Here is a 24,360-nt window from a genome sequence, read left to right as displayed (position 1 = left end):
GGTTGATGCTTTTCGTATTTTTGGAACGGAGCCGATCGGTCACGTGGGTCCCACGCCCCGCGTACCAAAACAAAGGAGGTTCTGCGTCTTGTAACACATAAAAACAATAAACATGGATAGTATTTCGGGTGCGATCATACCAGCACTAATGCACCGGATCCCATCAGAACTCCGCAGTTAAGCGTGCTTGGGCGAGAGTAGTACTAGGATGGGTGACCCCTTGGGAAGTCCTCGTGTTGCACCCCCCTTTTTCGTTGTCCGTTTGCGTTTTTTTAGATTTTACGTGCGGTTTTTTTGCTTTTTTTCCTTTCTTTCTTGCTATTTCTATGCTCGGGTGCCCTCCGGTTCATGGTTGATGCTTTTCGTATTTTTGGAACGGAGCCGATCGGTCACGTGGGTCCCACGCCCCGCGTACCAAAACAAAGGAGGTTCTGCGTCTTGTAACACATAAAAACAATAAACATGGATAGTATTTCGGGTGCGATCATACCAGCACTAATGCACCGGATCCCATCAGAACTCCGCAGTTAAGCGTGCTTGGGCGAGAGTAGTATTAGGATGGGTGACCCCCTGGGAAGTCCTGCGTTTTTTTAGATTTTACGTGCGGTTTTTTTGCTTTTTTTCCTTTCTTTCTTGCTATTTCTATGCTCGGGTGCCCTCCGGTTCATGGTTGATGCTTTTCGTATTTTTGGAACGGAGCCGATCGGTCACGTGGGTCCCACGCCCCGCGTACCAAAACAAAGGAGGTTCTGCGTCTTGTAACACATAAAAACAATAAACATGGATAGTATTTCGGGTGCGATCATACCAGCACTAATGCACCGGATCCCATCAGAACTCCGCAGTTAAGCGTGCTTGGGCGAGAGTAGTACTAGGATGGGTGACCCCCTGGGAAGTCCTCGTGTTGCACCCCCCTTTTTCGTTGTCCGTTTGCGTTTTTTTAGATTTTACGTGCGGTTTTTTTGCTTTTTTTCCTTTTCTTTCTTGCTATTTCTATGCTCGGGTGCCCTCCGGTTCATGGTTGATGCTTTTCGTATTTTTGGAACGGAGCCGATCGGTCACGTGGGTCCCACGCCCCGCGTACCAAAACAAAGGAGGTTCTGCGTCTTGTAACACATAAAAACAATAAACATGGATAGTATTTCGGGTGCGATCATACCAGCACTAATGCACCGGATCCCATCAGAACTCCGCAGTTAAGCGTGCTTGGGCGAGAGTAGTACTAGGATGGGTGACCCCTTGGGAAGTCCTCGTGTTGCACCCCCCTTTTTCGTTGTCCGTTTGCGTTTTTTTAGATTTTACGTGCGGTTTTTTTGCTTTTTTTCCTTTCTTTCTTGCTATTTCTATGCTCGGGTGCCCTCCGGTTCATGGTTGATGCTTTTCGTATTTTTGGAACGGAGCCGATCGGTCACGTGGGTCCCACGCCCCGCGTACCAAAACAAAGGAGGTTCTGCGTCTTGTAACACATAAAAACAATAAACATGGATAGTATTTCGGGTGCGATCATACCAGCACTAATGCACCGGATCCCATCAGAACTCCGCAGTTAAGCGTGCTTGGGCGAGAGTAGTATTAGGATGGGTGACCCCCTGGGAAGTCCTGCATTTTTTTAGATTTTACGTGCGGTTTTTTTTGCTTTTTTTTCCTTTCTTTCTTGCTATTTCTATGCTCGGGTGCCCTCCGGTTCATGGTTGATGCTTTTCGTATTTTTGGAACGGAGCCGATCGGTCACGTGGGTCCCACGCCCCGCGTACCAAAACAAAGGAGGTTCTGCGTCTTGTAACACATAAAAACAATAAACATGGATAGTATTTCGGGTGCGATCATACCAGCACTAATGCACCGGATCCCATCAGAACTCCGCAGTTAAGCGTGCTTGGGCGAGAGTAGTACTAGAATGGGTGACCCCCTGGGAAGTCCTCGTGTTGCACCCCCCTTTTTCGTTGTCCGTTTGCGTTTTTTTAGATTTTACGTGCGGTTTTTTTGCTTTTTTTCCTTTCTTTCTTGCTATTTCTATGCTCGGGTGCCCTCCGGTTCATGGTTGATGCTTTTCGTATTTTTGGAACGGAGCCGATCGGTCACGTGGGTCCCACGCCCCGCGTACCAAAACAAAGGAGGTTCTGCGTCTTGTAACACATAAAAACAATAAACATGGATAGTATTTCGGGTGCGATCATACCAGCACTAATGCACCGGATCCCATCAGAACTCCGCAGTTAAGCGTGCTTGGGCGAGAGTAGTACTAGGATGGGTGACCCCTTGGGAAGTCCTCGTGTTGCACCCCCCTTTTTCGTTGTCCGTTTGCGTTTTTTTAGATTTTACGTGCGGTTTTTTTGCTTTTTTTCCTTTCTTTCTTGCTATTTCTATGCTCGGGTGCCCTCCGGTTCATGGTTGATGCTTTTCGTATTTTTGGAACGGAGCCGATCGGTCACGTGGGTCCCACGCCCCGCGTACCAAAACAAAGGAGGTTCTGCGTCTTGTAACACATAAAAACAATAAACATGGATAGTATTTCGGGTGCGATCATACCAGCACTAATGCACCGGATCCCATCAGAACTCCGCAGTTAAGCGTGCTTGGGCGAGAGTAGTATTAGGATGGGTGACCCCCTGGGAAGTCCTGCGTTTTTTTAGATTTTACGTGCGGTTTTTTTGCTTTTTTTCCGTTCTTTCTTGCTATTTCTATGCTCGGGTGCCCTCCGGTTCATGGTTGATGCTTTTCGTATTTTTGGAACGGAGCCGATCGGTCACGTGGGTCCCACGCCCCGCGTACCAAAACAAAGGAGGTTCTGCGTCTTGTAACACATAAAAACAATAAACATGGATAGTATTTCGGGTGCGATCATACCAGCACTAATGCACCGGATCCCATCAGAACTCCGCAGTTAAGCGTGCTTGGGCGAGAGTAGTACTAGGATGGGTGACCCCCTGGGAAGTCCTCGTGTTGCACCCCCCTTTTTCGTTGTCCGTTTGCGTTTTTTTAGATTTTACGTGCGGTTTTTTTGCTTTTTTTCCTTTCTTTCTAGCTATTTCTATGCTCGGGTGCCCTCCAGTTCATGGTTGATGCTTTTCGTATTTTTGGAACGGAGCCGATCGGTCACGTGGGTCCCACGCCCCGCGTACCAAAACAAAGGAGGTTCTGCGTCTTGTAACACATAAAAACAATAAACATGGATAGTATTTCGGGTGCGATCATACCAGCACTAATGCACCGGATCCCATCAGAACTCCGCAGTTAAGCGTGCTTGGGCGAGAGTAGTACTAGGATGGGTGACCCCCTGGGAAGTCCTCGTGTTGCACCCCCCTTTTTCGTTGTCCGTTTGCGTTTTTTTAGATTTTACGTGCGGTTTTTTTGCTTTTTTTCCTTTCTTTCTTGCTATTTCTATGCTCGGGTGCCCTCCGGTTCATGGTTGATGCTTTTCGTATTTTTGGAACGGAGCCGATCGGTCACGTGGGTCCCACGCCCCGCGTACCAAAACAAAGGAGGTTCTGCGTCTTGTAACACATAAAAACAATAAACATGGATAGTATTTCGGGTGCGATCATACCAGCACTAATGCACCGGATCCCATCAGAACTCCGCAGTTAAGCGTGCTTGGGCGAGAGTAGTATTAGGATGGGTGACCCCCTGGGAAGTCCTGCGTTTTTTTAGATTTTACGTGCGGTTTTTTTGCTTTTTTTCCTTTCTTTCTTGCTATTTCTATGCTCGGGTGCCCTCCGGTTCATGGTTGATGCTTTTCGTATTTTTGGAACGGAGCCGATCGGTCACGTGGGTCCCACGCCCCGCGTACCAAAACAAAGGAGGTTCTGCGTCTTGTAACACATAAAAACAATAAACATGGATAGTATTTCGGGTGCGATCATACCAGCACTAATGCACCGGATCCCATCAGAACTCCGCAGTTAAGCGTGCTTGGGCGAGAGTAGTACTAGGATGGGTGACCCCCTGGGAAGTCCTCGTGTTGCACCCCCCTTTTTCGTTGTCCGTTTGCGTTTTTTTAGATTTTACGTGCGGTTTTTTTGCTTTTTTTCCTTTCTTTCTTGCTATTTCTATGCTCGGGTGCCCTCCGGTTCATGGTTGATGCTTTTCGTATTTTTGGAACGGAGCCGATCGGTCACGTGGGTCCCACGCCCCGCGTACCAAAACAAAGGAGGTTCTGCGTCTTGTAACACATAAAAACAATAAACATGGATAGTATTTCGGGTGCGATCATACCAGCACTAATGCACCGGATCCCATCAGAACTCCGCAGTTAAGCGTGCTTGGGCGAGAGTAGTACTAGGATGGGTGACCCCTTGGGAAGTCCTCGTGTTGCACCCCCCTTTTTCGTTGTCCGTTTGCGTTTTTTTAGATTTTACGTGCGGTTTTTTTGCTTTTTTTCCTTTCTTTCTTGCTATTTCTATGCTCGGGTGCCCTCCGGTTCATGGTTGATGCTTTTCGTATTTTTGGAACGGAGCCGATCGGTCACGTGGGTCCCACGCCCCGCGTACCAAAACAAAGGAGGTTCTGCGTCTTGTAACACATAAAAACAATAAACATGGATAATATTTCGGGTGCGATCATACCAGCACTAATGCACCGGATCCCATCAGAACTCCGCAGTTAAGCGTGCTTGGGCGAGAGTAGTATTAGGATGGGTGACCCCCTGGGAAGTCCTGTGTTTTTTTAGATTTTACGTGCGGTTTTTTTGCTTTTTTTCCTTTCTTTCTTGCTATTTCTATGCTCGGGTGCCCTCCGGTTCATGGTTGATGCTTTTCGTATTTTTGGAACGGAGCCGATCGGTCACGTGGGTCCCACGCCCCGCGTACCAAAACAAAGGAGGTTCTGCGTCTTGTAACACATAAAAACAATAAACATGGATAGTATTTCGGGTGCGATCATACCAGCACTAATGCACCGGATCCCATCAGAACTCCGCAGTTAAGCGTGCTTGGGCGAGAGTAGTACTCGGATGGGTGACCCCCTGGGAAGTCCTCGTGTTGCACCCCCCTTTTTCGTTGTCCGTTTGCGTTTTTTTAGATTTTACGTGCGGTTTTTTTGCTTTTTTTCCTTTCTTTCTTGCTATTTCTATGCTCGGGTGCCCTCCGGTTCATGGTTGATGCTTTTTGTATTTTTGGAACGGAGCCGATCGGTCACGTGGGTCCCACGCCCCGCGTACCAAAACAAAGGAGGTTCTGCGTCTTGTAACACATAAAAACAATAAACATGGATAGTATTTCGGGTGCGATCATACCAGCACTAATGCACCGGATCCCATCAGAACTCCGCAGTTAAGCGTGCTTGGGCGAGAGTAGTACTAGGATGGGTGACCCCTTGGGAAGTCCTCGTGTTGCACCCCCCTTTTTCGTTGTCCGTTTGCGTTTTTTTAGATTTTACGTGCGGTTTTTTTGCTTTTTTTCCTTTCTTTCTTGCTATTTCTATGCTCGGGTGCCCTCCGGTTCATGGTTGATGCTTTTCGTATTTTTGGAACGGAGCCGATCGGTCACGTGGGTCCCACGCCCCGCGTACCAAAACAAAGGAGGTTCTGCGTCTTGTAACACATAAAAACAATAAACATGGATAGTATTTCGGGTGCGATCATACCAGCACTAATGCACCGGATCCCATCAGAACTCCGCAGTTAAGCGTGCTTGGGCGAGAGTAGTACTAGGATGGGTGACCCCCTGGGAAGTCCTTGTGTTGCACCCCCCTTTTTCGTTGTCCGTTTGCGTTTTTTTAGATTTTACGTGCGGTTTTTTTTGCTTTTTTTCCTTTCTTTCTTGCTATTTCTATGCTCGGGTGCCCTCCGGTTCATGGTTGATGCTTTTCGTATTTTTGGAACGGAGCCGATCGGTCACGTGGGTCCCACGCCCCGCGTACCAAAACAAAGGAGGTTCTGCGTCTTGTAACACATAAAAACAATAAACATGGATAGTATTTCGGGTGCGATCATACCAGCACTAATGCACCGGATCCCATCAGAACTCCGCAGTTAAGCGTGCTTGGGCGAGAGTAGTACTAGGATGGGTGACCCCTTGGGAAGTCCTCGTGTTGCACCCCCCTTTTTCGTTGTCCGTTTGCGTTTTTTTTAGATTTTACGTGCGGTTTTTTTGCTTTTTTTCCTTTCTTTCTTGCTATTTCTATGCTCGGGTGCCCTCCGGTTCATGGTTGATGCTTTTCGTATTTTTGGAACGGAGCCGATCGGTCACGTGGGTCCCACGCCCCGCGTACCAAAACAAAGGAGGTTCTGCGTCTTGTAACACATAAAAACAATAAGTGAACAAATGAAAATAAAAAAATTTAAAATGATTTGGAAAAATAAGCAAATCCAAAGATTTGAACATGGGATCTGTAAGATACTTCGGATCATTAAAAGCTATATGACCAATTAATCTACAACTATTCTTTTGAGTTTGTTTTGAATCAATAAGTTACAACGTGTTTATAAATAAAGAATAATCCTGTTTCAGAAGATGTTTGACCTACTTTTGACATTCATACATATAAGGCCTTCAAAATTTAAAAATGTAAAATTACCATTTTCTATTAAAACCTACGATCGGTCAAATTCCTTTTAAGAGTCAACATTAGTGAAAATTCTATAAATTGAATGCCCTAGAGGCCGATTTTCGATTTTTTTTTTGGCCAAATCGGCGGTTTGCCATGACGTAGATCTCGAAAAAATACGCAAATTTAAAAAAAACCGCTCCTCGATCAGAGTTCCGAGTCAAAAGATATACCTTTTCAAAGTTTGAAATAATAACACATAACTTTCTATACGTATAACCTTGTTTCCTTGTAAGTAAATGCAGACACCTAAAGTTGAAGTTACGATCAGTCCAACATTTTCATTTTAGTGTGCCTTCTAACCTTTGAATATATTATTTATCATCCACACCTTAATCTATCAGTTTCGTTTAAACGAAAACCCTTGATTTTTGTCTACATCTTAATAAGCTAATAACTTAATAATTCAATGTATAATTTAAATATTCTTAATGTGAACTCCATAGCTATCGTCCGACTTATCTTTCCTGCTACTCATGCATCTATCCGACTATTCCACCAAGGCTACAACACTTTGTCTGATACTAGATCCTTGAGAATAAATCCAATTATAAAAAAATTAGGCAATAAGCCTACTGGATAAAGTATGACCTCGTATTCCTGTAGTAAGCTAGGACGAAAAGGAGAGGTTATATAGTAAGCTGTTCCATAAAACTCATTAACATGGAAAAGAAACATGTTGTGAATTCAAGTTCAACGTGGCATCCATCTCTCTGCTCGTGTAATATTGTATGTTGGGTAGTAGCCTACATAGTTACAAGTAGGAGAACTAATTAATGTAATACGTATATACATACTTACAATATAAACATTCAAAATACATATATTGATTTCTAAAATTTATAATTATAACTCTCGACTTTTATTTAGCTAACCATTTTATAGAATATATGAATATTTTAAACATATACATATATACTTTCAATAGTATATATTCACTATTGCTAATAGTTTATTAACGTTTCCATATGTTTATTGTTTTGTTTGCAGTAAGTATTAGGGCTTTAAGTCATTGCCAAGAAGAATTTTATTAAACGACAACAACCAGCAAGATTAGCAAGATTAACAATTACAGGTATCGGGTTAGCCGAATTTAATGAGGCTAACGATGAAAATCAACATCTCACTAACACTTTAGTCAGAGGGGCCACAAGAAGGACCATTTTCCGAGTTTGATAGTAGCAGGACCGGTGGTAGCACCCGCTTCTGCGACTCTATGAATCACTGATGGCCGCCCGGGAAAGGTGGAGGCGCCTATGGTGAGGAGCATGTCTTTTCAGCTGATAGTCGAGGAGGCTTGTGCAGCACCTGATGGGGTGACGGGTATGAATCTTCTCCTTATCTCGTTATTTTTTTTTTGATTTCTCTGCTTAGATTTATGTGTTTTATTTTACGATCGTTCCTCGTGAACATATTTCCACATTGTTATTGTTTGATTTGGGGGTTACCCGATCGTTTATATCGCTTACGCTTAGCAAGAGGTTTGTTGGAGTTCTAGGGGAGTTGGATTGTCCTTTAGATGTTGAGATTGCAGATGATCGATCTGTCCGGGTAGCGAGAGTTCATCGGGGTTGTGTTCTTCAGATGTTCAGTGAGTAGTATTCGATTGATTTGGTTCTCATTCCTTTGCACGAGAACAATGTTATCGTGGGTATGGGCTGGTTGAGCCCCAATGGGGCGATGATCGATTGTGAGCATCAGTTAGTTCAGATTCGAACCCCAAGTGGTGGAGACTTAGTGGTTTTAGTTTTTAGTTTCTTTCTTGCCATGAAAAGGCATAAAGGTTTCAACTTTATGATTTTAGACGTTTATTGGAGTTAGATCTGAAGTTTGGACGTTAAGTCTTAAAGCATTAAGACCTCATTTGAGAGTTTTGATTTTAGGAAATTACATTGGGTGTAATTCTCTATACGTTGGGTGTATAGGGCTTCGACCCCATAAATCTTCCAAGGCTTAATGGTACACAGGGCGTAACTGATGGGTTTTAAGCATTCTAACACTCTTAAGGTGTACATGCAACCCTAAATACCTTGGATCTATGTTTTCTCTAATTATACATGCAAGCTTGAACTTTCCAAATTATTACCCTAACTCGCATACAAAACTAAGATACAAGGGTAATAAAACAAGTAAGATAACATACCTTTTTTTGTAGTTGGAAGCCTTGGAGTATTTGGCCTTTAAAAACTTAACACCAATAGTGTGGATGCCTCAAGTGGAATCACAACACACCATGGACAAAGAATGACATTTTTGAGAGAGAATCTTCATACACCAAAACCGTCCATATTCTCCAAGAATACATGTGTAGTGATTTTGGCTATGGAGTAACAATTTATTTGTGGGATTCCAAAGGTCATGGTTTAACCCTAATCCTTAACCATGGGTTTATGATCCATGGTTTATGTGGCCCAACTCTTTATGTATCCATACATAAACTTAGTCCAACATGGATCACAAGCCCAACATATAAATATAACTAATTTACATAATTAGTCCCCATTGATTTAATTAGTCTCTTTTGATCACTAAATTAATTCCAAACTAATTCTTAATCAATACTAATTAAATCATATGATCTCATATTAATATATTAAAACTTATAATATATAAATTAACCATAAATAACCTCTTCTCAAAAGTCCATCTTAACAAATTGTCCTGATGATATCCAACCCAAATGGACCATGCTATTCTCGGGTCAAGTACATACCAATTATAGTTATGGGATTAGACATCTAACTCCTTGGCCGTAAACACCATTGTGTGGCCATACACCCCTTAGATGAAACCCTTTGTACTTCTAACACTTCAATCTAAGTGTTTCCTAAGTCCTAGGGTGTATTTCCTTTCATGATTAGTTGTATAAACACTAATTAGATACATATATGTATCATTATATGGTTATTAGGATCTGCTGTACTCAAGTCTTCACTTGACACTTAGCATCCTACAAACCGATCTTTCATTCGTATCACTCACTGTAGGTGAGTTCATACCCCTTAAATTACCTTTTAAACTATTTTAAATGCTTTTATGGGGGGAATACAAGTATAAACATTATAGTTATTATATCAATCACATGTGGTTAATAACTATCAAACAAACATATTTACTATACTTCAAACTGTGTTATCAAACAAAATGCTTCAAATTGTTTTACAAACTCTTTTATATGCAAAACTCCTTATTGAAATCTTTCAAACTTATATACTGTCAAAAATCATATCTATATAAATATAGTTATATAAGTAGGATTGAAAGGACTTAGGACTGATAACTCACCTTACTTCCTGTTCCTTATTTGGTTGTGGACTTAGGTTATTTGGTTGTTTGTCTGACGGTCGTTTGAATCTTAGTTATATATTATGTGTATGTATATGGATATTAAAGTTCTACATTTAGTTCAATACCTTTGGGTAGCAAAGGTGTACAAACATGTTCATTCATACAAACAACTTTACTAGTAAACTATAATAGGTATAGTTTAGGAAGTCATTACTCACTATTTCTAGTACAATGTAACATACAAGAGTCAGTTCATTAATGAGTCAATACGAACATACTATGATGAGAAACTAAGAGAACATACAATACACTACACTATACAGAAAGAACATACTATGATGAGAAACTAAGAGAACATACAATACATTACACTATACTAAAGAATATACTATGATGAGAAACTAAGAGAACATACAATTCACTACACTATACAAGAGAACATACTATGATGAGAAACAAAGAGAACATACACTACACTAGTACAGAGAGAACATACAAACACTGGAACACTATAACATTAATGTGAGCCACTACTTCATGACACGACAAGCAATTGCTGTGTCACGTTTTGCAACCAGAGTCTCCTGGAGGGAGAGCGTGAGTTGGTGTATAGATCTATACGGGATTGACTATCCTACACCTTGCTGCTAGCTATAGTGGGACATGCAGGTCTATGGGTGACTAATGTCATACCATTTCGATGCCTTAGAGCGTCGTGTTTTAACTAGTCGATCAAGCATGGTTACAACTATATCACATTTTGCCTTAATTAAAAACAATGGTTTTAAGGTAGTTAGTACAATGGTAGTAACTATATACTAATACTACAAGTACATCATTTTTATTTTCCCATTACATTCATATTGTGAGCTTCTCACATAAACGGTAATGTAAACTATATTTTTGGTAAATGATATTCTATCTTTGGGGAAAATTACACACATTTACAAACGAACAACATACAGAACATTCGGGCCTTGGTAGAAGGCTACTTTTAGTAGAAAATATAGGATTTTCTAGGAGATACAAACATTTACAAACAACTACAAAAATTTACAAACATTTATTACAAACACTTTCATACAAGCAACGACACTAAAATACTTATGAACTCACCAACTTTAATGTTGATCTTCGCTTTCAAAATAAATTGTATTCTCAGGTCATCAGTAGACAGGTACCGATGCTAGTTTTTGATAAGATGGAGCACGTTCAAGACACATCTCTTATTTTGATTCATATTTTTGGTGTCTTATAACTATATAGAAAACACTTGTATTAAATTATATAATTAATGCAATGGATGATGTTGTTGATTGTTTTACTATTTTGCATTGTTGTGATACTGTACATGACGTCCTCCACCCCTGAACGTTTCCGCCATTCAGGTTTTGGGGTGTGACATTATAACACCAAGTTACTTTTGAGTTTTCACATCAATGTGCAACCGACTTGTAAAGTGCAACTCATATCTATTGGTTTCAAGAATATAAGATATTATCATCTCATGATCACTCGTGATAAAATCCATGAAGTGATTCAAATGAGCGTGTGTTTAATCCAATACTCGAATCTTATTCCAGGAGCACTCATGAACACTGTAGCCACCTTGTCCTAGACAAACTACAGACCCATTCATGACAGTCTTGCCTTAATACCTACTTCCAAAGTATGATTGACTGTGGATGGTTTGAATAACCTAGTTATGCAGGAAGTCACAACATGCAAATTGAAACACAAGAATCATACTAATCCTATATGGACCCAAAACTTTGAGTGCCATATTGATTACTCATTATTCATTGTATAATGTTTCAAATAATCAACCTAATACTTGAATTAAAACAATAGTCATGCCATGCTCCAAGCATGCATACTATGTGTAACACCCAAATTTTCAAATAATATTCACATTTTATAAAACACATTTTCATTCATAATTATTATAAAAACACCATTGTATCACATAGTCAAATCATAACATCACATCCCAAGATCAAAATATAAAAACTCCTCGTGTGAGTACTGATCAAGCCGGCGCCCTCCCGTGATCCTCACTAGTACCTGAAATACATAACACAACACTATAAGCATAAATGCTTAGTGAGTTTCCCAAAATACCACACACAATACATATTAGCCATTCAAGGCTATAACTCTGTTTAACCCTCTGGTCAATGTGTCTCAGTGGGACCCTCCAGTCCCATAATTCTGTGGGCCCACTAGCCCAAACTCTGTGGACCTTACGGTCCTAACTCTGAAAACTCTGGCACATACATAGCATAAATCACATAGAAATCACATCATGCAAAAACATACATGATACTCTGTCACATAACTCTAATTACCACTCTAGGTAAAGTATAGTGAGAAGACTCACCTCGGGTAACTCGGTAAAACCTCGAACTCTGTAAAATCCGATCTAGCCTCCGCCTAATCATATGAAATAAACGCTCTAAATCAATACATCTCTCAAGGCTAGACTATTCCTCCTCTTAGTACTCTCAGAAGCGTAAAAGACCATTTTACCCCACTCATGGCTCAAAGGACCTAAAGTTGACCAAACCCTAAAAGTCAAAAAAAGTCAACTCCCCGGGTTACGCTGCGTGTACCACACATGTACGCTGGGGGTACCCGATGTCTTCACAGAAAACGGGGTGCACGACCCCTTACGCCGCGCGTACGGGGATTACGCCCAACGTAACTCCCAGTTTCAGACTCTAAGCATTTTGGGGTTTTAATTCGTTAAGACCCATGTCGAACTTCTAGATCTGACCATTTATAACCCTCTTAATCCATAAAGTCGGTGACTTTAAGCCTTTGCATGGCTGGACAAGTCACTAACACCCATAATACTCCACTTCCTAACACTAGAAAGCTCAATACTCAAGCATACCCTCATATCCATGACCAAGTTGGAAGCTTTATGGATTTATAACACAAATAGCACTGAAATTGGACAGATCTAGGTCCATGGAGCACATTACACTCATAAAGTCTCCACCCTTGGGACTTTTAACCCTAAAATGGTCCATGAAAAATCAAACCAAAATGAAGAGGAAAGTTTTGAACTTTATACCTCCAAATGTAGCTCCTTCCTCTATAGATCTCAGATCCAAACTTGCACTTCAAGCTCTAGCCTCCAAAAGCTCTTCTCTTTCTTCTTTACTAACACACCAAGGCATTTTTAGCTCCAAAACACTCACTCTTAAGCTAAGGACGATTGGGAGGCTCTCTTAGGGTTTTACTCACTAATATGGAGGCTGAGAAATGAGCATTAACATCCATTATATAGTGCACAAGTCAAATATTAGGGTTTGTATCTGGACCCATTACGCCCAGCGTAACCCTGGGTATGCCTAGCATACCCAGGCGAGTCCGAGTCCAATTTAAGCGCATGAGTATGCGCAACGTACTCCCTAGTATGCCCATCGTACTTATTTGCTACAAGAATTCTCACAAAGGACCACTTTTGACAACTTGACAAAATGGAAGGATATAATAGCTTTACCTGTATTTTGGGATGTTACAATTCTCCCCCACTAGAACCAGACTTCGCCCTCGAAGTCTCATGCCGAAAACAACTCCGGATGCTGCTCCCGCATCTCTGACTCCGGCTCCCAAGTCAGCTCGGACCCCTTCCGATGCTGCTACTGGACCTGAACCAGTGACACCTCCTTGTTCCTCAGAACCTTGACCTTCCGGTCCAGGATCGTGATCGGTCTCAACATAATTCAGACCCGCGTCCACCTGGATATCCTCTAATGGCACCACTGCCGACTCGTCGGCTATGAACTTCCTCAGGTGAGACACGTGGAAGGTATCATGAATCTGGCTCAACTCCGCAGGTAGCTCCAATCGATATGCTACCTTGCCCGCCCTCGCAATAACCCTGAACGGTCTAATGAACCGGGGCCCCAACTTGCCCCTTTCCTGAATCGGATCACTCCTTTCTGTGACAACCCGAAATTTTCATTCGGTCAAACCCTAGAAGTAAATCACTTCTTATTATAAGTTAATGTCATCATTGCTTATTTTATCAAATTTGGAGTTCGTTTGATTATTTTAATAATATTCTTTAAACGAACAGGGGTAAGAAAGTGCCGTCTCGGGTTTTGAAATTTAGAAACCGCAAACATCCCGCATCTTAGAAGTTCCCGGCCAAACTATTTTGTTTGGGTCAAAAAAATCATACCAAAATCCGTAAACTCATGCTTATCCATGAGTTTACCCCTTAAGTCTAGTCAATATGAGTTTACTCCCCATTTATCCAAAAGAGTAAACTCAAGAAAACCTCTCAAGTAGCAAACTAGAAACAATTCAAGATCTTCCAAGTTGTAAGTGTTCTATCCATTTCAAGTTGATTAAACACTTAATCTAGTGTTTGTGCATCTATTCATCCACTCACTTTTGTATTTTGACTAGATTTCCAACACACCAAGAACACCAAGAACACACACTAAGTGTTCTTGGCCTTTTAGCTCAAATCAAGCCTTCTAATAGTAAGTACTTCCATCCTTGAGTGATTCAAAGCTAGTATTACAATTAAACACCAAGAAAATATGTCAACAACACTAGGCAAGAGGTGTTCACGGTCCAAAAAGATGCTTGGGCCGTAAACACCATAAAGTGCACCAAAGTGTGCCTAAGTCCTAATCTAAGCCCTAGTTTGATGTTTAAGCCTTCCATGAATTGTTTAAAACTTACTTTGATGTATCTAAGCCTTGAAAAACACCAAAATCCAACATTTATAGGTGTTTACGGTTTGGGGATCTCCCAAAACCGTAAACACCCTAAAGTGTGTCCAAATGGATTAATTTCCTTCCTTAGGCTTATAAACTAGCTTATACACTTATTTAATTGTGTTAGGGACTTGAAAACATGGCTATACACTCTTCCATATGGGTTTACGGTTTATAAACCCAAAGGAAAACGCCATGAGGCCGTAAACTCGTCAAATGAGGTGTTTTGTTGCCCTAGTCCCTTCCAAAGGCCAAACCACTTAGTAGAAATGCTTCAATGGCTTGCTAAACCTCAAAACAACACTTGGACCTTAAGACTAGAGTTTACGACCGTAAAGTCTAGAGTTTACTACCGTAAACTCCCGAGGTCTTGACCATCAAAACCGTAAACTCCAAGGGAGTTTACCCTTGAACCCCAAACACAATAGCAAGGTCCTTTAGCACTTAGATGCAATCCTTATGGCTTGTAGCACTTATATAAGGTGTTTTACATGCCTTAGGATGTCTTAACTTTGTCAATTAGTGGTTTAAAGTCTAATTGGATACATATATGTGTGATTATATGTTAACTAGGATCATTGAGTGTGAACAAGTCTTCACTTGTCACCTAGCTATCCTACACCGTTCAGTTCATCCAAACCACCATCTACAGGTGAGTTCATACCCCTAAATGAATATTTTAAATGTTTTTAAATGCTTTAATGGGGGGGGGGGGGGGGAATACAAGTAGAAAACAACATGTTATTAAATCACTCATATGTATTTTATAACTGTGTTTTCATCCAACAGATTTCACATACTACAAAATGTGATGCATGAAATGGTTTTATATCTTAAAAATACTTGGTTATAAAATGTATTACTTTTGAAAGGTTTATTTAAGATGACATCAAGTCACTTTTATTATTGTTTCAAAAATCTTAGATATCTTGCAAAACCATTACGTTTACCTTCTTGAACAACCAATTACCTTCCAGTTAATTGTCATAGGGATAGTTAGAAGAAACAAAACATTATTCCTTTTACAAGGAATCACACAAGAGTCAGTTCATTCATGAGTCTATACCAGTACATTACATGATACATGAGTACACTTACATATGCTTACATGATACATGAGTACATTTACCTAGGATTACATGATACATGAGTACGTTTACATAGATACATTTATCTGAATACGCTTACATGAATACCATACATGAGTACTGTTACATAGATACATCATCCTGTATTCACTTACCTGGATACTTGTAACTAGAGTTATGAGGAAGATTTATTCGTACCTTCTGTGTAAATTTTCCTGCCTATCCCTGTTCGATGGGATGTCTAGACGGGACTAACCATTCCGGAACCTAGCTGTTAGCACCAGTGGGTGATGAACATCTACGGATGTCTAAGGTTACTACTTATATTAGGAGTCAGGTACGGGACTAACCCTTCCTCCAACCTGCTGCTGCTACAGAGGACAATTGGACAATCTTTGGATGTTCATTAGGTTATACATTTCGCTTACTGCGATGGCGTGTTAGTCCTGGTATCCAGGGATAACACTTACATGGTTATATTTTTCCTATTTACTTTATTTTGTGATATATTCACATAAACGATGAGTTAGACTAACTACTGTATGTAATAGTCAAAAAGAAGGAAAAACTATCATTTTACTTACAGAACATTCGGGTCTTGGTAGAAGACTACATTGTCATAACAAAACATTCGGTCTTGGTAGAAGACTACATTGTCATAACAAAACATTCGGGTCTTGGTAGAAGACTACATTGTCATAACAAAACATTCAGGTCTTGGTAGAAGAGTACATTGTCATAACAAAACATTTGGGTCTTGGTAGAGGACTACATCTCATACTAATAGGAAATAAGGGATTTCCTAGGGTTTTTTCATACTTATATCAACTGTCTTACTTAAAGATTTACATGGCATTCATAATAGTTTTTGTTTTTCAGAAACAAGACAAGGACACTTAAATACTTATGAATTCACCAGCTTTAAGCTGATACTCTCTTTCAAAATAACTTGTATTCTCAGGTCACCAATAGACAGGTACGATGGCCAGGTTTTGAGAAGACGGAGCACAGACAAGTCTCGTCTTTTATTTTGATTGTATATTTTTGGTGTCTTATTACAATGAAAGAACACACATGTATTAAAACTTTACTCATAATGCAATGGATGATGTTGTTGCTTATTTACTACTTTACACTGTTGTGATACTGTACATGACGTCCTCCACCCCGAAACGTTTCCGCCGTTCTTGGTTTTGTGGTGTGACACTTTCCAAGGAGAAACTTTCAGGAGTACAAAATCTGCAACTTGGAACTCGAGCTCGGATCGACTCCTATCCGCGTAACTCTTTTGGCGACTCTGGGCCATCAACAATCTTTGTCTAACCTGCTGTATCTGCTCTGTCGTATGAAGCACAATCTCAGTGCTGCCCATCACTCGCTGTCCTACCTCTCCCCAACAAATGGGAGTCCGACACCTCCTCCCATACAATAACTCAAAGGGAGGCATACCAATGCTCGAATGGTGGCTGTTGTTATAAGAAAACTCAGCCGAAGGCAGATACGTGTCCCAACTCCCTCCGAAGTCCAACACACATGCCCGAAGCATGTCCTCGAGCGTCTGAATCATTCGCTCACTCTGTCTGTCCGACTGCGGGTGGTAAGTGGTACTGAAATGCAGCCTAGTACGCAACTCCTCATGGAACTTCTTCCAGAACCTGGAAGTGAAATGAACATATCGCTCCGACACAATCGAGATCGGCACACCATGCTACGATACCACCTCTCTCAAATACACTTCTGCCAGCCTCTCTGCGGAAGAGCTCTCACTGATAGCAAGAAAATGAGCGCTCTTCGTCAGCCGATCGACGATCACCCAAATTGCATCGACGCCTTTCGCAGTCCTCGACAATTTTGTGATAAAATCCATGGAAATCTGTTCCCACTTCCACTGGGGAACCTCAAGTGGTTGCAACTTGCCATGCGGACATTGGTGCTCAGCCTTAACCCTGCGATAGGTCAAGCACCTCTCTACAAACCAAGCCACACCCCTCTTCATACAGGGCCGCCAATAATATCTTTTCAGGTCCAAATACATCTTAGTGGCCCCGGGATGGATCGAAAACCTTGACCTGTGCGCCTCCTCCATCAACATAGCATGTGCCCCACCCTCAAATGGCACCCAAATCGGGCCCTGGAAGGTCATAAGCCCCCGACTATCGAAAATGAACTCTGATATCTGCCCAATCACCCGCTCTCACTTGCGGTTCTCTGGTCTCATGGCCTCCACCTGGGTCTCCCAAATGGTGTCTAACACTGGAGTCATCACTGTCAACCCCATACAAATAGTGACACCAGATCTTGAGGGCGAACACCACAGCCCCAACTCCAGATCGTGCGTAGGATACCTTATCTCATGAGGCTTCAACTGCCTTGATGCGTATGCTATCACATGCCCCCTCTGCATCAGCACCGCAACCAGTCCCGAGATCGACGCGTCACAATATACCATAAAGTCCTCCATTCCCTCCGGAAGGGCCAACACTGGGGCTTCGCACAATCTCTGGCGAAGTGTCTCGAATGAGGCCTGCTGCTCCGGGCCTCAACTGAAAGCCACGCCCTTCCGGGTCAGCCTGGTGAGAGGAACCGTAATCCTGGAGAAATCCTGAATGAATCTCCGATAATATCCGGCCAACCCCAGGAAACTCCTGATCTTCGAAGGGGATCTCGGTACCTCCCAACTCATCACCGCCTCAATCTTGGCCGGATTGACCAATATCCCATTCTGGTTGACGAGGTGCCCTAGAAACTGGACCTCCCGTAACCAGAAATCACACTTGGAGAATTTGGCGTAAAGCCTCTCCTATCTCAGAACTCCGAGGATATCCTTCAAATGCTCCCCATGCTGCTCTCTAGACCTCGAATACACCAATATATCATCAATGAACACTATCACCGAACGATCCAACATCGGTCTGCACACCCTGTTCATGAGATCCATGAACGCCGCCGGTGCATTGGTGAGCCCGAAGGGCATCACCACAAACTCGTAATGCCCATAACGAGTCCTGAACGCTGTCTTCTGGATATCCTCATCACGCACCCTCATTTGATGATATCCAGACCTCAAGTCAATCTTGGAGAACCAAGACGCTCCCTGCAAATGATCGAACAAATCGTCGATCCTCGGTAAGTGCTAACGGTTCTTGACCGTCAGCTTGTTCAACTCCCGGTAATCAATGTACATCCGGTGTGAACCATCCTTCTTCTTGACAAAAAGGATCGGCGCTCCCCACGGCGAGCTACTCGGCCATATAAACCCCTTCCCCAGCAGATTCTGAAGCTGCGAGGACAACTCCTGCATCTCTGGAGGTGCAAGGAGATAGGGCACCTTGGCGATAGGCACTGCCCCTGGAACCAAATCAATATGAAACTCCACCTGCCTCTCGGGAGGCACACCCGACAACTCCACGTGGAAAACATCCGGGAACTCACGCACTATCGGGACCTCATCGACCAACTCAGTCTCTCTGCACCTATCCTTGTATCTACCACATAAGCCACATATCCACTACAACCTTGCTGTAGACTTTGCGTCGCTCTCGCAGCTGAACAAAACGCCGACCCAAAACAGGTACCCTCGCCATAAACCGTAAGAACTCCCCCACTAGGGTCTCGTATGGTCACCAGCTATCGCTCGCAGTCGATAACCGCTCCAAATCTGTTCAACCAGTCCATGCCCACGATGACACAGACATCTCCCATAGCAATCGGTACGAAATCAATCGAAAACTCAACGACGAATATCTCGAGTACACATCCTCGAATCACATCAGTGGCATACAGTGCTCTCTCTTCAGCTATAGAAACTCGCAAAGGTCGACTCAACGACTCACGAAAAATACTGATGTGTTGACTAAAGGCTACACTATTCCTCCTCTTAGTACTCTCAAAAGGGTAAAAGACCATTTTACCCCGCTCTTGGCTCAAAGGCCCTAAAGTTGACCAAACCCTAAAAGTCAACAAAAGTCAACTCCCCGGGTTACGCTGCGTGTACCACACATGTACGCTGGACGTACCTGGTGTCTTCACAGAAAACGGGGTGCGCGACCCCTTATGCTGCGCGTACTGGGATTACGCCCAACGTAACTCCCAGTTTCAGACTGTAAGCATTTTGGGGTCTTAATCTGTTAAGACCCACGTCCAACTTCTAGATCTGACCATTTATAACCCTCTTAATCCATAAAGTCGGTGACTTTAAGCCTTTGCATGGCTGGACAAGTCACTAGCACCCATAATACTCCACTTCCTAACACTAGAAAGCTCAATACTCAAGCACACCCTCATATCCACGACCAAGTTGGAAGCTTTATGGATTTATAACACAAATAGCACTGAAATGGGACAGATCTAGGTCCATGGAGCACATTACACTCATAAAGCTCCACCTTTGGGAATTTTAACCCTAAAATGGTCCATGAAACATCAAACCAAAATGAAGAGGAAAGTTTTGAACTTTATACCTCCAAATGCAGCTCCTTCCTCTGTAGATCTCAGATCAAAACTTGCACTTAAAGCTCTAGCTTCCACAAGCTCCTCTCCTTCTTCTTTACTAACACACCAAAGCACTTTTAGCTCCAAAACACTCTCTCTTCAGCTAAGGACGATTGGGAGGCTCTCTTAGGGTTTTACTCACTGATATGGAGGCTGAGAAATGAGCATTAGCATCCATTATATAGTGCACAACTCAAATATTAGGGTTTGCATCTGGACTCAAATATTAGGGTTTGCATATGGACCCATTCTGCCCAACGTAACCCTGGGTACGCCCAGCGTACCCAGGCGAGTCCGCGCCCAATTTAAGCGCTTGAGTACGCGCAGCGTACTCTTTAATACGCCCAACGTACTCATTTGATACAAGAATTCTCACAAAGGACCACTTTTGACAACTTGACAAAATGGAAGGATGTAATAACTTTACCTGGATTTCGGGATGTTACACTATGTTTTTCTAAACAATAGCTATGTCATGCTCCAAGCATGCACACTATGTTTGTTTTTCGTCCTTACTTTGTGAAATAGATCAATTGATAATATTTCAATGATGCTCATTTCACAATCCTAAATCCTTACTGTAAATGTAAAAATATCAAATTCTTGCCATTTACTATAATTTGTTAGATTCATTTGTAATGACTATGCACAAAAGTTACAGAGACTTGGAAACAGACATTACAAAGTATTCCATTGGAGAGCAATTCCTTGGAAACGAAGTCTCGAATTCACAGTACATTCCTTTGAACATCCTTCTTGCATAAAAAGTTTCTAATCTTACACAGATTTAAAGAATAACTTCCACTTATGGAAACATTTCCATATTCCCATTTTGACCATCACTTCTGAACAAGAGTTACCTCTTCTCAGAGTATGTCAATATGGTCCTTTCCAAAATTTAAAATATACTTCCAACTGTCCATGAGTAACCAATCTTTGGTAAATCTCAGATTGTCCTCAACAATTGCTTAACCATTTTAGTCATATCCGTTTCTAGACCTTAATGCCCTAGGCATTTGGAAAATTTAGAACAGATGAATATTATAGCACATGTAATCACTTCTATACCCGAAGCATATAGGACACGATTCATGATGTTTTACATTAAAACATTATACTTGACCAGTGTTTTGCTATAATATTTCTATTTGCCATGTTCTCATCATTCGAATTATGAAAAAGGATGCCGTAATCATAGTCAAATTTTGAGAACGCAATTATCATTTCCATATATAGGATTTCTTTATGTTGAACCATTCCAACATAACATTCATATATATGCTTGACTAAATTTGATTAAAATCTCAATCTAAGCTTTTAGAATTTAAATGAAGTATGAATTCCTCTCCCTTAATTATAGCAAAACAACTTTTCAAACCCTGCAACTTACGAATTGAAACTTTTGTTTTCTATAATTAACATTGCTAACTTATAACATTCATCATAATTGATCATGCTCCCACTAGCATAATAATCATTACATTTACTAGCATAACATTTATGCTCCCACTAGCTTTGAAATGTACCCATAAATCAGCTGGACTTCTAGAAATCAATACTTATTGACTTTCATTACCAAAGTTTAGATTTCTGATACGAGATGCTTTGATACGACTTTATTTAGGCTTCTTGAGCTCATATACCTTTCCTTAGAAAACTCACATGTGTATCTAAACAATTTAAGAACTTACTATAACAAGTCTCAAATGTTTAGACTTTTCGCCATTCCTCACAATTCGAATTATGAAAAGGTATGTTGTAATCATAATCAAATTTGAGAATGCAAATATCATAACTAATATCTACTTAAAATCGACTTAGTGAAAGCGTTTCCTCACAATTATTTTCATGAATCGGAGAGAAACCTTATGACAGTTAGATTTTATGGTGTATGCATTCCTATTCATGTGAATTTGTCAAAACCATAATCACAAGAAATGATTAGTGACAAATCCAAACCCATATGGACTGAAATTGTTGAATCTTAATTTCTTGCCACTTGGCAGCACAAGGGCCTACCATTACTTCCAAGTAGTTATGCAAACAACTGAGATCATATAGAACTCACATGCATAGTTAACTTTAACTCGAATGGGCACAGAAACAAGAATATGTCAACACGATAGGTTACAAGCCTCAAGTCGTGTGCTAGTGATAAACAATAGGTTTTTGTTCTCGATTAGTTCTTGCAACTTGTCAAGATGTTTAAGACTCCCATTGACCTCTTGACATATAAGATTCTCTGTCAAAACCATTCCTTGACAAAACATATATTCAAGAGTTAGTGCGGATTCTTATCAAGGCAAACACTTCATATAATTGGCCGTAGTTGGTCTTATCCAAAACATAACAACTTACCAATTTCAAATGTACAAGAGTAGAAAACATTTTACTCTACATTTGATAAGTTTTATAAACCTTCCCTACAATTATGTCACTCAAAGCACAATCTTGGAGTATGACTCTAAGATTTGTTTTGGAACGAAGCATGACTCATCTTGTTGGTTTAGCCTGTAACATCTGGGATTTCGGGTATGTTAGTTTGTGTTTCAATTTAGAGGATTTAGGAGGGACTCGACGAGTTGAGAGTCTGACTTGCCGAGTCACGTCAAGTTGATTGCGGGTATTTAATGAAAGGACTCGACGAGTCCAAGTATGGACTCGCCGAGTAGGTGCTGGGCAGAGAAAACCCTAAGTTCCGGGGTTGGAGCCTATTTAAAGGAACTTATGACCTTGGATGCACCTCATATCTCCTATGAGAAACCCTAAATCACCATTGGATCCTTGGGAGAGTTCTTATGATGAAATCAAGTAATTTGGTGGGTTTTGTGGAAGGAAAAGAGCATGACTCAATCAAGGAATGAGATGGGGGCAGTGGATCTAGCATCTCTTTGCGTGGGACTGCTGTAGGAGGCATGAATTTATACTCATTCTTGTGTATTTGGTGGTTTTCTCGAATATAGGGTTTTCTTATTCCTTCTTTAGCTTGGATTCGAAGCTTATGAGGTGCCAAGGTGGAATAAGTCTTAGATCTGGACCTTAAGAGGTCCAGAGAGTTCCAACCATTCTGCTTTATGCTGTTCCATTGGAGATATGGATCTAGGTTGCCATTTTAGGAGCTATTTCTTCATATAAGGGCATAAGAGTGTTGCCTGAGCTTAAAGTTTGAACCTTTATGTGATATTTGGGTGTAAGAAGGTCAGATTTATAAGTTAGAGAAACAGCTGACCTCAGAAGGTCATTTGAGTGATGCCATGGAGGGAACTCGCCGAGTCTATATGGGGACTCGACGAGTCGAGTCGGGTTTCCCCGCGATTCATGACCAATGGTAACCCGTCGAGTGAAAGGTTAACTCGACGAGTTGAGTGAGACCTTCGGAGGATTCAGAGGACAAGCATGGACTCGCCGAGTCACCTGAGTGCACTCGACGAGTATGGTCAAAGTTGACCGTTGACTAGAGTTGACTTCAGTTGACCTTAGGGTTTTGGTCAAACTGATTCAAGAAAGGTTAGGGAGGGGTAGAATGGTCTTCTACCCATTCTATAGACATGAGGACAAGAGAAAATATTAATTAGAGATGTTTGCCTTATGTGTTAGGCGGAGGCTCGATTAAGGTTATCAAGCCAGAAGGTTTACTAGACATCATGAGAGGTGAGTCTTCTCACTATACTGTACCTGGATGGGTACCTATGTGTGACCGGAAGGTCTTGTATGCTATGAGATGTATTTTGTCCATTTTAAAACATTTGGGATGTCATCGTTAATACAGAAACATAAGCATAAACATAACTTACATTTATTTACACTAGTGATCTACATCTTTTTAAATCTCTCTGTGTAATGTGACTTCATATCAACACCTGTGATATAAATAAACTGAGTGGGTCAGGTTGGGAAACCTAGTGAGTACACAGGGTTTTCAACCCACAATAATATAATTATTATGTTTAAACAATCAAGCAATTAAACCCCATTACCCATCCCCATTATATTCTCTATTCTTAAGGATCTACCCTAAGAATCAGCTATTCCTCGTTGATTCATTCCTAAGGATCATCCAAAGGAATCGGCACAAATTCCATCGTTTCCATAGTTTACTCAACAGGCACTAAGTCTACATAGTCGTCAGGGTTTAGGCACTAAGTCTGCATAGTTGCCAGGGTTTTAGGCATCAAGTCTGCATGATCACCAAGGTTTAGGCACCA

The 24,360-nt window shown here is 41.4% G+C and overlaps 14 non-coding genes and 4 pseudogenes across 14 annotated transcripts; all 18 read left to right on the top strand.

Moving 5' to 3' along the window:
- Positions 1 to 126: 126 nt before the first annotated feature.
- LOC145083019 (5S ribosomal RNA) lies at positions 127 to 245 on the top strand. Its single transcript, XR_013697512.1, has one exon. It is a non-coding gene; the product is annotated as a 5S ribosomal RNA (ribosomal RNA).
- Positions 246 to 476: 231 nt separating this feature from the next.
- Positions 477 to 594, top strand: LOC145079653 (5S ribosomal RNA; annotated as a pseudogene).
- Positions 595 to 794: 200 nt separating this feature from the next.
- On the top strand, positions 795 to 913 carry LOC145083752 (5S ribosomal RNA). Its single transcript, XR_013698213.1, has one exon. It is a non-coding gene; the product is annotated as a 5S ribosomal RNA (ribosomal RNA).
- A 232-nt stretch (positions 914 to 1,145) lies between these two features.
- On the top strand, positions 1,146 to 1,264 carry LOC145083018 (5S ribosomal RNA). Its single transcript, XR_013697511.1, has one exon. It is a non-coding gene; the product is annotated as a 5S ribosomal RNA (ribosomal RNA).
- A 231-nt stretch (positions 1,265 to 1,495) lies between these two features.
- On the top strand, positions 1,496 to 1,613 carry LOC145079641 (5S ribosomal RNA; annotated as a pseudogene).
- Positions 1,614 to 1,815: 202 nt separating this feature from the next.
- On the top strand, positions 1,816 to 1,934 carry LOC145083268 (5S ribosomal RNA). The gene has a single exon (XR_013697746.1). It is a non-coding gene; the product is annotated as a 5S ribosomal RNA (ribosomal RNA).
- Positions 1,935 to 2,165: 231 nt separating this feature from the next.
- On the top strand, positions 2,166 to 2,284 carry LOC145083017 (5S ribosomal RNA). Its single transcript, XR_013697510.1, has one exon. It is a non-coding gene; the product is annotated as a 5S ribosomal RNA (ribosomal RNA).
- Positions 2,285 to 2,515: 231 nt separating this feature from the next.
- Positions 2,516 to 2,633, top strand: LOC145079652 (5S ribosomal RNA; annotated as a pseudogene).
- Positions 2,634 to 2,833: 200 nt separating this feature from the next.
- LOC145083632 (5S ribosomal RNA) lies at positions 2,834 to 2,952 on the top strand. The gene has a single exon (XR_013698101.1). It is a non-coding gene; the product is annotated as a 5S ribosomal RNA (ribosomal RNA).
- A 231-nt stretch (positions 2,953 to 3,183) lies between these two features.
- On the top strand, positions 3,184 to 3,302 carry LOC145083515 (5S ribosomal RNA). Its single transcript, XR_013697988.1, has one exon. It is a non-coding gene; the product is annotated as a 5S ribosomal RNA (ribosomal RNA).
- Positions 3,303 to 3,533: 231 nt separating this feature from the next.
- LOC145079651 (5S ribosomal RNA) lies at positions 3,534 to 3,651 on the top strand (annotated as a pseudogene).
- Positions 3,652 to 3,851: 200 nt separating this feature from the next.
- LOC145083398 (5S ribosomal RNA) lies at positions 3,852 to 3,970 on the top strand. The gene has a single exon (XR_013697876.1). It is a non-coding gene; the product is annotated as a 5S ribosomal RNA (ribosomal RNA).
- Positions 3,971 to 4,201: 231 nt separating this feature from the next.
- On the top strand, positions 4,202 to 4,320 carry LOC145083015 (5S ribosomal RNA). Its single transcript, XR_013697509.1, has one exon. It is a non-coding gene; the product is annotated as a 5S ribosomal RNA (ribosomal RNA).
- A 231-nt stretch (positions 4,321 to 4,551) lies between these two features.
- LOC145079457 (5S ribosomal RNA) lies at positions 4,552 to 4,669 on the top strand. Its single transcript, XR_013694971.1, has one exon. It is a non-coding gene; the product is annotated as a 5S ribosomal RNA (ribosomal RNA).
- Positions 4,670 to 4,869: 200 nt separating this feature from the next.
- Positions 4,870 to 4,988, top strand: LOC145083220 (5S ribosomal RNA). The gene has a single exon (XR_013697701.1). It is a non-coding gene; the product is annotated as a 5S ribosomal RNA (ribosomal RNA).
- A 231-nt stretch (positions 4,989 to 5,219) lies between these two features.
- LOC145083013 (5S ribosomal RNA) lies at positions 5,220 to 5,338 on the top strand. Its single transcript, XR_013697507.1, has one exon. It is a non-coding gene; the product is annotated as a 5S ribosomal RNA (ribosomal RNA).
- A 231-nt stretch (positions 5,339 to 5,569) lies between these two features.
- LOC145083253 (5S ribosomal RNA) lies at positions 5,570 to 5,688 on the top strand. The gene has a single exon (XR_013697732.1). It is a non-coding gene; the product is annotated as a 5S ribosomal RNA (ribosomal RNA).
- A 232-nt stretch (positions 5,689 to 5,920) lies between these two features.
- Positions 5,921 to 6,039, top strand: LOC145083012 (5S ribosomal RNA). The gene has a single exon (XR_013697506.1). It is a non-coding gene; the product is annotated as a 5S ribosomal RNA (ribosomal RNA).
- Positions 6,040 to 24,360: the final 18,321 nt, after the last annotated feature.

Source organism: Lactuca serriola, chromosome 1 (assembly GCF_051521515.1).
Source record: "Lactuca serriola cultivar US96UC23 chromosome 1, Lser_US96UC23_V15, whole genome shotgun sequence".
Taxonomy (NCBI): domain Eukaryota; kingdom Viridiplantae; phylum Streptophyta; class Magnoliopsida; order Asterales; family Asteraceae; genus Lactuca; species Lactuca serriola.
The sequence above is the reverse complement of the archived record's forward strand: the minus strand, read 5'-3'. Positions and strand labels throughout refer to the sequence as shown.